At 43.8% G+C, this 9,256-nt stretch overlaps 1 long non-coding RNA gene across 1 annotated transcript; it reads right to left on the bottom strand.

Annotated features, from left to right (window-relative positions):
• Positions 1-1,063: 1,063 nt before the first annotated feature.
• On the bottom strand, positions 1,064-4,811 carry LOC141477560 (uncharacterized). The gene is made up of 3 exons (XR_012463708.1): positions 4,547-4,811; positions 4,021-4,076; positions 1,064-2,425 (listed from the first exon to the last, which is right to left on the bottom strand). It is a non-coding gene; the product is annotated as an uncharacterized lncRNA (long non-coding RNA).
• Between the last annotated feature and the right edge of the window lie 4,445 nt (positions 4,812-9,256).

Raw genomic sequence — 9,256 nt, 5'->3', positions numbered from 1 at the left:
CCCAGAGTGAAGAAGTTAACATCTGTTCCAGCTCTTTTATTTGTTTAGCATTTTCTTGCTTATAAATGTAGAATTGTTAGGGCCGAAGTGGATTTTGCACCAGATACAGAAAAAGAAAAAAAAAAAAAGAAAACTGACTACAGATTCCATGAAGTATAAGATACGTGGACACATGGATGCTTATCTAAAGTTTCTGTGAAATAAACAAGTATCACCATAGAAGGTTCCATACCTTCACCCATCATTCCCCAGACTGAAGGTGACATTTTTTCTTATTTCCAGTGAAATTTGGCTCCTTAATTTCAAGCTTAGTGCAAGTCAGGGCTCTTTGGCTTCTCCCCTCGGCTCCCTCAAGTCACCAGAGGACTTAGAATGATATTTAATTCATACTAGAAGTTACTTATTTGATGATAACTCATTCCATGTAGCCCACCCAAACCCCAGATGGTAACAGCTTTCAATTACTGTTGACATAAATTGGATATGAAACAGATGTGGAAAGCCTAATGTAAATGTGAGTACGGGGTTGCCTGAAATAGAATTCAATATCTACTGTAGGAGGTACCCTTTAGCAGCAAAGTTCTCCTGTTATGCTCCCAACACTATTATGAATTCCTGCCCAAAGAATATATGGGAATCATCTATATGCTAACATTAATACAAGCTAGTATACATCACTCATTTCTGCCTGACCCCGTTGAGCTAAACCAGCACTTCACTAACAATGATTTTTAAGTTTTTCCTTCAGGTCTAATCAGGGTTTTTCTTGTTGTTTCTGAGATTTATTTACCACTTGCTTGTCAGCAGGAGTTTCTAATGTTTCTCCCTCCCACAGCCCTGCCAGTTACTGCTCCAGTCCTTGCATTTACTACCTGATGCCAAGGAAATCTCTTGGGCTGTAAGGTTAAACTTTTATCTCGGTGTGTGTCTGTTTTCAGCAGTGTTTTAGCTCTCTGCTTCCACAGAGGAGACCAAATGTTTCTCAGATTTATCCCAGGTGATAACACCGGGTTACACGTAGCAGCCACAACAAGGTTTTATCTACAGCTTCAGATAACCGTATGTCGAAAGGGATATTAACTTTATTGTGTTTCCATTCCAGGCTTCTCTGCCAAACATATTTCCAAAATAATTGCAGCCGTTATATTTTCTAGCTGAAATAATTGCAATATAGCAAAGTACTGTATGAATATTCATAGCAGTTTGCCAGCCAGTCCATTTTATTTTATTTTTTCTGTTAACTTTGACTTCTACAGTTCGTGTTCGCTTTGACACAGGCGTGACTGAAAAACAAGCAACTGAAGCAACATCAGAAGTCATCTGATTTCCAAAATTTCAGAGTTTGGGCGTTTTGTGGTTTTTTGCTTGTTCAAGGCTTTTTGTCCATAGATAACTTGTCCTCTCCACAGACTCTCCATCCTGTTCCACTCATCCCCCTGAGCCCCGAGGATGAAGATGCTGCTGGGTCTTCTTCAGATTTACCCGAAAAACTGAAAAAAGTATCTTATCCAGGCCAACTTCTTGGTATTGTTGACTGAGCTTGCAAGGTCTTGTACTCAACTTGAAGATATTGCTCCATTTGGACGTTACACAACAGCTTACGAACATCACATGCACTCAGCCTAGTTCCCTAGTAGGTCGAGGGAAGTCATTCTCCCCCTCTACTCTGCACTGGTGAGGCCACAACTGGAATACTGCATCCAGTTCTGGGCTCCCCAATTCAAGAGGGACAGGGAACTGCTGGAAAGAGTCCAGCGAAGGGCAACGAGGATGATTCAAGGATTGGAGCATCTCCCTTATGAGGAAAGGCTGAGAGAGCTGGGACTCTTTAGCCTGGAGAAGAGAAGGCTGAGGGGAGACCTTATCAATGCTTATAAGTATCTGAAGGGTGGGTTGAAGGAGGAGGGAGCCAGACTCTTTTCAGTGGTTCCCAGCAATAGGATGAGGGGCAACGGGCACAAGCTGGAACATAGGGGGTTCCACTCAAATATGAGAAGAAACTTCTTCACGGTGAGGGTGCCAGAGCCCTGGAACAGGCTGCCCAGGGAGGGTGTGGAGTCCCCTTCTCTGGAGATTTTCAAGACCCGCCTGGATGCAGCCCTGAGTAACATGCTCTGACATGCTCTGGGCAATCCTGCTTCGGCAGGGGAGTTGGACTAGATGATCTCTATGGTCCCTTCCAACTCTAAAAATTCAGTGAAATTCAGTGAAATTCAGCCAGTTCTGAAGTTCCAGGGAAAATAGAAGGACAGAATTCTACTGCTGTCATTGGGAAAAGCAGAAATGCAGCAGGGTGGAGACATGAGTCTACTGGAATGTGATCATCAAAACTTTGAACTCCAGCAATCTTTGACTTTTTTCCAAGGAAGTTGTTCCATTTCATTTCTGTCTAACTTTCTAATACACTTCTGAGAGCACTTACCTCCTGAAAGAAAGGAAGGAGAAAGAGAAAGAAAGGAATGAGAATGGTAAAGGGCAGAGACATAAAGGCACAAGGGAACAGACAAAGAGGCACAAAAAAGTAAAGAAATATATAAAAATCCCAGACTGGTGGAGAGGAAGTACATAGAGAGAGCCTTGCCATTGAACAAGCAAAGAATGTGGATGACACTTTTTGGCAAGAAATGTGAGGTCTGTCCCCAGAACTCAGGGCACGTAAGAAGGCTGGGAGGGGAAAAGCCGAGGAACACGTGAAGCCCTTGCTATCACGATGAGTCGATGCTGTAGAAATAATAACATGTAGCCCCCCAGAGCATATAAGTTAGACTTTATCGCACAGGATTCTGATAAAATGACACAGCATGATTTGAAAAAAAAATCTGGTTAATATCCATCTGGTATACCTTTTGGTAAATTATAATACAAATCTAGCAGAAGGAATCTTTCTACTCCCCACTAACAATGTTGGAGACTGAACAAAATTAGTGTCAACCCATCACTCTAATTTCTAAAGGTTTGTGCGTGCTCCAAAATTTGGACAGCATGGACACTGCCTGGACAGTGGGACAGCAGAGCAGCGGGAGAGGTATTTATTGTGGGTGACAGACAGATTTCACTGCGCTGTGATGACTCAAGACCTGCTCCATGCCACCAGCTGACTGCAATGGAGGAGGAGGAACCCCACTGTCAGTCTGCTCCAGCGGTGGAGATGAGGAGGGACTGGCAGCAAGGCATGTCCCCACCTCCTCCCTTTGGCTGCACAAAGCAGAGCGGTGGCAAGGGTGGGAGCCACGGTGACAGCACATCACAGAGAAACGAGGAACTCCAGGCTGAAGCCTCCACAAAGACCAAAGCACCTACAATAGGGGCCTGCCCTTTCAGCGAGACTTAAGTCTCTTTGAGAAACAAGAGTCAGGGAGACAAGTCAGGGAGACAAGGAGACATCTCCCACCTTCACCATTTATGGTTTATTTGCCAAGCCCTTCGTGAAAAAGGATTAGCAGAACACTGTGATGCTTCAATACTTGTTCAGTGTCCTCACCATGAAACATTTAAGATGGGCTCACTGACAGCAAAGAAGAAGGATGTTCTCAAGGCTGCAGAGCAATGGAGGAACTCTTTTGCAGGCCCTGCCCCAGCCTGAGATCTGAAGCGGGGTGTGTGAAAGCTGCATCAATCACCCACAATGGGCAACCATGGACCAGACTTTGCGTTTCAGCGTGTTATTTGCATTCCCTGACCCACACCCAAGCCTCTTGCATGACTGCAGGCATGAAACATCCATGGAAGTGTATTCATGGCATGCAGTTGGTCTCCAGCTGCACTGAGGGCCAAGGGCAGAATGTTTATGAATAGGACTAAGGAGATTGTCAGCTTTTCGTGTACTAAAATATTTTAAAATGCCTCCTTCAGACTAAAGTTGTAACTGAATACAGAATATATTTTCTATTTGAACAGCTGAAACACAGCATTTGTAAAAAGGCTGGTAAAAATTAAAAAAAAGAAAAAAAAAGAAGAGAAAACAGTGTTCTGAATTCAAAATGTAAAGTACTTGCATTAGTGAGGTCTTAACTCCCTTACCGATCTACCTGAATTTCCACTGAGGTGAAGAGGATCTGAAAGTCCTTGCTGCCTCCCTAGAAAGACAGAGAAATTTATGAGATTGGGGCCTTAAGTAGATGGGTCTTGCTGGTTTTTTTTAAAGATAAGTTAATTACCCAAATACGTTAAGAGAGGACATGAAGCCACCACTACATAACACGTAGGCTAAACACGAGCGAGAATGCAGTAGTTCAAGACAAAGCCGGTCAGAAACAGGGCAGTATTATCAAGTTATACAAGCCCTACTAAAAGGACCCCCCTGTCACCCAAAGTCTAACCTGTATCATGTTTTCGGAAAAAGCCTCTTTTCTAACTATCTTTCCAAAATATCTGCTGGGAACAGCTGCCTTCACTCCCCTCATCCCCCACTCCTTCCCTCCCCCCTCCCAGTTTCTGTGCTACGTAAAACTGACCAACACGGTCCGGTCGGGCTTGGGGAGCACAAAGCGATCGCTATGTTTATGAAATCCTATTCCTCTTAGTCAAGGAAATGAGTTTGACTCACCGGCTTGTTTATGAGTTTTGCTTTATGCAAGCTACTGCCGACCTCAAACTGCTGCCCCACCGACAGCTTGGGGGGGGGGGGTGTGGATTTGCAGCGGATAATTTTCCATTTCTGCAGAGCTTTCCTGTTTCTTTCAGGGGTAGCGCCTTTTTCGCAGCCCTTAAAGTATTTTAGTGAAGGTGGGAGACAGGTCCCGGATGGTAGCGACCTGTAACCGCAGCAATGCAGGGCAGCGCCTCGCTAATATCCCTCCCTCGTTTACTCTGCCAGAGGATGATTTACTCTCCCGGAGCTCTCCCGGCCCCAGCCAGCCCTCGCCAGCAAATATGCAACAGCAGAATTGCTGCCTCTACATTCAAGAGTGACTCCGCAGACTTCAAATTTAATCAATGCCTTAAAAAATAAAATAAAATTTAAAAAAAAAAAAAAATTAAAAAGAAAAAAATAAAAATTAGCCTTTCGTATCCAGGTCTGAAGGTGAACCCTCAAGGATTCTGAAGCAATTGCAATTATTGGTTTGAAACAGTCTGAGGTCTCAGCATAGGAATGATAATAAAGTTGGCCTACTGGAGGAAAATAAAGAGAAAAAAAACGTTGAATCACTTGCAGAAATCTTGGTTTGAACGTCTCATTTTCTGGGCTCTGCTTTCTACTTGATATGCACTGGAAAACCTTAATAAGACCTATTCCCCTCTCCTGTCCAGTGGCACATAACACAAGGCTGAAGGTTCTGTTAATATTCAGGCTGTTGTTCTGCCTCCCTTTGTTTTAGCCTGGCTTAGCTTGGGAACTGAGGCCTGGAAGTTAAAACCATGGCAAACCCATAAAAAACACATTTCAGCATGAGTCAGAGATTTTTTTTTATTTTTTTTTTTTTTTCAGCTAACCGAAGGGAAGTCAAAGAAGAAGAGAAACCACCCTCTATCTTCTGTACATAGAGTTCACTGATGAAGATATGATAAGAAAATTGCTCATACGAATGTACAGCTATTCAGCTTGTGTGCACATGCAAGCTTACACCCCGTTTGAATTTGAGCCCACTTTCAAGTGCTTACTTCTGGGGATTTTAGCTTCTTAGGTAAGCATAATGTTACCACAGACTCTTGGGTAGTACAAAAAGAAGAGGAGGAAAAAACAACAATTGTCAGCTTTCCTTTTTTTTTTTTTTTGCTTTTGCGTGTCAGAGATCTGAAATCTTACTTTCCTTTTTTAAAGAATAAAATCATTCAACCTAACGATATCCGTTCCTTCTTCATAAAAGGGATGTTCTGTGGGTGCTGCCAAGAGGCATTTAAATAAATTTTCTTCTCTGCCTCCATGTTCCAGGTTTCTCTTGTTTGTACTTTTTCTCTGCTCCTTGATATTTCTACGAGGTTTGTAAGACAGGGACGGGTCTCCTACTCTTTTACAGTAAAAGCATCTGACTCGCTGTTTTCCCTCAGTCTGGCACGGGCGCTCTGCTGGCCTTACAGTAAGGCAGCTCAGGGAGTTAAACTGGCAAAAAAAACCCAAAAAAACCAAACAAAAAAAAACCCAAGCAGAAAAAAGACAATTTTCTGCCAACATAGCTCACCCATTGGCAGGAGAGGCAAGAGCCACAACGCCGTGGCTAACACTCAGCAGGTCAGCCCAAGGGGCATCGCCTGGCGATACCCTGAGCCCACTTATGTCGGACCCAATTTGTTGTGTAACATTAATTTTTCTGGGGCTTAGGGGCTCCGAGCATGCTCGAAATGCCTCAAGCACAGCCCCCTTCCCGGCGGCTGCCAGCGGCAGTAAATATAGAACGCATCCAGCCTGCTCACGGTTCATATTGAGGTTCTGTGTCAGCAGCCTGTGATCTGAGGAATGCTTTTTGGACCGCCATCAAGTTCCTGAAGGACAGTGCAAAAACCAGGTCACAGTGTGCCGGGCTCTCCCGTTGCCAGATGCTGAATCAAAGGGGAAGAAAGGGAGCAGGAATTCGGTCTATCTGCTCCTCCGAGCTGACGGCACCCACTGACGTTAGTCCTGCTCCGACATTCTCCAGCTGCAAAAAAAAAAAAAAAAAAAAGAGGTCGTGAGGTCTCCGTGGTTCCAACTGGAGACGGCTTTTTCTCAGTACCTCCCCTATTCGGACCTTGGACAGGCTTTTAACCTGATAAGAAACCCAAAGGATAAAATGAAACGACCCAAGAGCTCCCTCACACTGTTTAATTTCTCATTCCTACCTCAATCTATGGCAACTTAATGTCATTCAGGCCATAAAACCCTTTTTTCCTCTTGTTTAGGCCTTTCTACTATCACTGTACTTCCAACTGTTGCCTGCAGTCTTCTCTCTCTCCTAGTCAACATCAGATGGGCAAGATGCTTTTATCAGCCTCCTTATTGGTCTTTAGAATAATCTTTGTTGCCCTCCTTCCCCTCCCCTTGAAACCAACCTTGTCTCAAGGCTACGTAGCGAGTTCATCAGCATTTCTCCTGAGAAACTCTTGTCTCATCCCTCACGTCTTCGGATCTTTGAAGTGATGCCCACACTATCTGCAATCTCAACAGATGCAGTTGGACGGGCAAAGTCCATGGGAAATCATTACGGCTGGAAGGACAAAGGCAAGGACAGACGAGCGAGGTCATCTAGACCTAAGGGGATGATCAGGCCTTGAAGGGAGGCTACACTCCTGGTTGGAGATAAGAGAAAAGCTGGGCTGAAAAAGAAAAAAAAAAAAAAAAAGCCCAGCGATTAAGAAGAAGGAGCTGGGAGTCACCAACTTTGAACATCAAAGAATGCTTGATTCATTGCAGAGGCAGATTAACACTCATCTGGAGAGAAAACTCACTGAACGAGGGCGGTTTTAATGAAACCTATCTGCAATGTTTTTCAAAAACACGGAGATTTCAAGAAAAAAAAAACCAAAATGGTCAAAAGGTCATTTCCAACACACTTTTTAAAATATTAAAACTGGCCTAATTTTTAAAATGTTGGAGAGAAAATGAATACCCTGACTTTACCTTTTTTTTTCACTAGTCTGAAACAAGTAACATTTTTTCAGATCAAAAAACTCTTATAATGTGGATTTGAAGTGAAATATTCCTTGCCATTTCATTAGCGTCTCCCCTCCCTTCCCCCCGAATAAAAAATCTAGTTTGTATTTACCTACCTTAAAGGACTCTTATTTCAGGTACTTATATCTGCTTTCTGGAAATCAGCTGCTTCAGTCTGGACACCCAAAAATCAAGGAGTTTAAAAGTGTTATTTTTAGAAACGCTTTTCCCTAACAAAAAAATTAAATAAATAAATAAATAAATAAATAAATAAACTCACCCCAGTCTGTTTAGATAAAAATGATGGTGTAAACCTGCACCGCACCCATTTTGCATGTATCTTTTCACAGGTCTCACAGTACAGATTAACAATGGGCGCATCTGCCACAACAAAAACCCTACATGCGAAAGGCAATCAGATTGAAATACATCCCCCTTGGTGACACAAGGTGCTGGGAGAGCTGGAGATAGGCTCAAGATCTGGCCTTTACCCATGGGAGGTTGGTAGCGCACCCATTCACCAGCTTTTACCTGCAATTTTCTGTAATACATGGAGCTGAAGTCCTCAAAGGACCTCCAAGGAAAGCGGTGGGAAACTCAGCAGTTGCACCCATAGGAGTTGGCATGAATGTTTCCACCTCCTGACACACAAGGGAACTCACCCCCCAACAACATCAGACAAGTCCCAATCCCTGATAGTGTTAATTCCATCAGTGATAAATAACTGCAGCTCCTTTTACAATCACAAAGGAAATTGTGAGTTGTTAAAACACCATTATGTACAAAACTGATGGCAAAACCGGGAACTTGCCCATATGAAGCCAAAGGTTTTGGAGCACTCAGTTAATATTGTAAATGAGTACTCTAACTCTCAGGATATGCTTCAACCATAATCAGAAATCCTATGTATAATTTGGAGTCTTATAGAATCATAGATTCATGGAATTGCTAAGGTTGGAAAGGACCTTTCAGATCATCTGGTCCATCAACCCAACACTGACAAAATCCATCACTAACCCACGTCCCTCAGCACCACATCTGCCCGGCTTTTAAATACCTCCAGGGATGGGGACTCCACCACTTCCCTGGGCAGCCCATTCCAAGGCTCGACAACCCTTTCAGTGTAAAAATTGTTCCTAATATCCATCCTAACCCTCCTCTGGTGCAACTTGAGGCCTTTTCCCCTTGTCCCATCGCCTGTTCCTTGGGAGAAGAGACCGACCCCCCCTGGCTACACCCTCCTTTCAGGGAGTTGGAGAGAGCGAGAAGGTCTCCCCTCAGCCTCCTTTTCTCCAGGCTGAACACCCCCAGCTCCCTCAGCCGCTCCTCACAAGACTTGTGCTCCAGACCCCTCACCAGCTCCGTGTCCCTTCTCTGGACATGCTCCAGCCCCTCAATGTCTTGTGTGAATGCAGTGGGAGATGGATGGCCAAGAAGAGGGGTTGGGTTGATGGTTTCTACAATCCATACAAATTAAAAGATGGGATTCCAACAGGTCTTCCCTTTAAGACAACACACTTTAAATCTACGCTGCACATTAAGGACTCACTTTTAGTTGAATTAAATTCCTCCAAAAATGCATTCAAAACCAAGAATGGATAAAACCAGCAGAGCAGCACCAGCAGCTGCACAAGTTTTTGTTGCGTCTGGAGTGGGAGGTTAGGAGGTTCAGTTTGCCTTTGTTTGTTT

This window comes from Numenius arquata, chromosome Z (assembly GCF_964106895.1).
Source record: "Numenius arquata chromosome Z, bNumArq3.hap1.1, whole genome shotgun sequence".
In the NCBI taxonomy this organism is placed as follows: domain Eukaryota; kingdom Metazoa; phylum Chordata; class Aves; order Charadriiformes; family Scolopacidae; genus Numenius; species Numenius arquata.
Note: the sequence above shows the minus strand (reverse complement) of the source record. Positions and strands in the feature narration are given on the sequence as shown.